Genomic DNA, 3,978 nt, shown 5'->3' on the forward strand with positions numbered 1-3,978 from the left:
AACTTTTCTATTTGCTTCTCGTGTATGGGAACATGAGGAAAAATTCACTTTGATTTTTTAATGTCTCACATGGTTTTTTTTTGTTGTTGTTGTTTAACAGTTCCAGTGAGACGTTTCTGTCCGTTTCTCGTGTATGGAAACATAAAAAAGGGACGCTTTTATTTTTAAGTATTTTTGAAACTTTTTTTTTTTTTATTTAACAGTTCAACAGGACGTTTTTATGTTTCTCGACCATGGGAATCAGGTAGGAAAAAAAAATGAAAGCTTTTCCCCTTCCATACAAAAAAAAAAAAAAGATCTCAAAAACAGACAGCCAGAGAAATCCCGAAATCGAAACAAGAACAACAAAAGAAAAAAAGAACAGAACAACAACAAAAGCAAATGGCGCCCAGTTCTTCCCAGGATTCATGAAAGAAGCGAGGCGAGAGATTGATTTGTCCCCTTCGGTGATGACGCGCCCTTTGAGGGATTCGAGATAAGGCTTCTTCCCCCGCCCCCCTCCTTCCCAGGGGCACCCCGGCTTTCTTTCTTTCGGGGCTTTTATTAACCTTCCTTTCGCCGCGAAACGTTGATGTTTTTAGCTTCGTAATAAATCTGCGGAATACAGTTTTTTTTTTTTATTTTTCTTTCACTTCGAGGTACGAAGCGGGGCACGTAACCTTATTCTTTTTTTGTGTCTTAGGGTACCGAAATGAATTTATGTTCTAGGAGATGAATAAATTGAATAGGTAGTTAAATAAGTACATTTTGCTATTATTATTATCTCTTGGTATGAATGTTGTTGTTATTATTATTATTATTATTATTATTATTATTATTATTATTATTATTATTATTATTATTATTATTGGCAAACCGATCCATGTGACCTCCTAGCATTATTATTATTATTATTATTATTATTATTATTATTATTATTATTATTATTGGCAAACCGATCCGATCCATGTGACCTCCTAGCATTATTTTTATTATTATTATTATTATTATTATTATTATTATTATTATTGTTATTATTATTATTATTATTGTTGTTGTTGTTGTTGTTGTTGTTGTTAAACCGATCCATGCGACTTCCTGGCGTTATACGAGTAACTTTGGGCCAAAAATCTTGGGGTCAAATAAGGTTAGCGAATATATATCTTCAGGCAATAATATTCCTTGCATAGTTATTTTATGGTCTGTTATTCAAACACTACAGTGTTCAGCGAATGTTCTTCATTTGTTTTAATTGGTTTAAACTCTCAGCCTCCTTCTCTATTCTTGTGTTTTTTTTTATTTAGCCTATGAGTGTTGATTTAGGAAAGATTCAAGTTCATGTGTTATTGCTTAACAGCATTAGTAAGGAGAAAAGAAGAATAAAGTATTTTTATTCTTCAAATCCCCCCAACGACAGCACCGGGTTGCAAATTCTTGAGATGTATGCTAGTATTGCACCAGTCCCCCGTTTTTTTTTTTTTTTGCCGTGCCCCTAGGTTAGGTTAGGTTAGGTTAGTTAATTTACACGAGTAATTTGGGTGTGGGGAACGTAATGGGATTATTTTCAAGAAGATTCTATGGTTAGCTTTTAAGATATGGCGTCCCGCTTTTTCAGGGAAAGGTCTCGGCGCTCGGTTACATCTCGGGAAAATGCCACAGGGTTACATTCCAGAGAGGAAAAACGCCCTCTCGAGGATTGACTTTACGCTCAGTAGAAAGGCTTCTCGATGCTTAATCCTTATTGATGGAAAGTATGAGACACATGAGGATAATTATGGTCAATAGAGGCAGAATGCGCCGTTCGAGAAAGCGATGATGATTCTAACGGTGCGACTGTGGATATTAAAAGCGAAAGTAAACTCCTTTACAGAGACGTTTGTTTCCTTTATTTATATGTGATGTAAAATATTTACGTTAAATGTGTATTTGTGAGCTCACAGTACTTTGTATCTCTGCCTGACGACTAATTTTATTTTGTTTTATTAATTTCTGTCCCATATGTTAGATCTTCGAGGGGGTAGTGCCGTCAGCGCACCTCATGCGGTGCACTGTAGGCATTACTTAAGGTTCTTTGCAGCGTGCCTTCAGTCCCTAGCTGCAACCCCTTTCGTTCTTTTACTGTACCTCCTTTCATGTTCTCTTTCTTCTATCTTACTTTCCACCCTCTCCTAACAATTGATTCACAGTGCAACTGCGAGGTTTTCCTCCTGTTACACCTTTCAAACCTTACACTGTCAATTTCCGTTTCAGCGCAGAATGAACTCATAGGTCCCAGTGCTTGGTCTTTGGCCTAAATTCTATATTCAATTCAGTTCATGCGTTAGATGATCTAATAGATTGAACCTCATGAATCTGTGTTTATGCGTTTACAAACGTCCCCCCCCCCCACCCAGGCTACTGGCTAAACGTGCGTCCACATGCTGTAAAAACATGTCAAAGACACACGTAGGCAACTTATCGCACAGACGTCTCAAACAGGTGGAAAACAAGTCAGCGATTTGTTGGTAGTCCTAACCAGTGGTTCATATGATTATCTAGCATTTACCAAATATTCTTCACTCAAAGTCGCTGTTTGTTTTCAACCTGTTTGTGATACGTATGCGATAGATTTCCGAACTGTGTCTATGATATGTCTTACTATAGAGCGGATGGACTGTAGGTTAACATAGTTGTTCAATTAGGCTTGTGTCTGCTTCGTTTGGCGAGTCGGTAGAGCTGTGGACTAGCACTCACTAGGCCCGAGTTCGAGTCTCCGGCCGGCTGATGAAGAGTTACTGGAATTTATTTTTGATGATAGAAATTCATTTCTCGCTATAAAGTGGTTCGGATTCCACAATAAGCTGTAGGTCCCGTTGCTAAGTAACCAATTGGTTCTTAGCCACGTAAAATAAGTCTAATCCTTCGGGCCAGCCCTAGGAGAGCTGTTAATCAGCTCAGTGGTCTGGTAAAACTAAGGTATACTTTTTTTTTTTTTTTTTACTTTCTAGTAATATTTCTAAATTTGCTCAACTTATCAAATAGACAGGTGACTAGTTTCAAATAATCCTACAAAATTAAGACGTGATAAAGTGTCCTTTGGACAAAATGCAATGTTAAGCCACAAAATATACTGTTAAGCCTCCTCGAAATAGTTGACTGACCTATTTGCGTAAGAGCAAGGTAAACTAAAGATTAACCTGAGTTGTGGCCTTTGATGTGGTAATTCTGACGATGCCACGTTCCATTTATTTGGTATGAGTCAATTTGATACGCAACTGGAAATTGACAAAGGGATGATCTTTGCAGATGAAAGCATTTACCATCAGTATGACTTCGGCGTTTGATGCGCTTTAGATGACGTTGGTTAAAATGTGTTCCCTTGACGCTACCTTATACTGTGTGTATATATATATATATATATATATATATATATATATATATATATATATATATATATATATATATATATATAAACTGAAGTTGGTTAAAATGTGTTCCCCTTTGCCCCTCCTTAAAAATAACTGATGTTGGTTAAAATGTGTTTCCCTTTGTCCTTGAAAAAATTGGTTACATACAGCAGTGCAGAGGGTACTGATGGTTATTGCTGATCAAGGGAGTAGCTCTCTCTCTCTCTCTCTCTCTCTCTCTCTCTCTCTCTCTCTCTCTCTCTCTGATTCATTGTCCTTGTCTGTCTCTTGTCTCGTCTGATGAATTCTCAGGAGGTATCTCAGGCTGCTGTAATTGTTAGTGATTTCTCCTTGAATGATCACCTTTAGAGTTTGTCTTTGATGCTCTCAGACACATTCGTTTCAGCAATCTGAAGCTAGATTTTTTCATGTGGGGAGAGGATGTCTTAAGTGATTAGGCTAATGATGATTGATGAAACACCTGAAGTTATGATTGTCATAATGAAGTGGTCTTCCAAATAGTTTTTGTTTATGTATATATATATGTGTGTGTGTACACGTGTGCGTGTGTATTTGTATGTATAGGGATTGTCAGATAAGTATCTTATCTTGC

The sequence above is a fragment of the Macrobrachium rosenbergii genome, chromosome 10, assembly GCF_040412425.1.
Source record: "Macrobrachium rosenbergii isolate ZJJX-2024 chromosome 10, ASM4041242v1, whole genome shotgun sequence".
Taxonomy (NCBI): Eukaryota; Metazoa; Arthropoda; class Malacostraca; order Decapoda; family Palaemonidae; genus Macrobrachium; species Macrobrachium rosenbergii.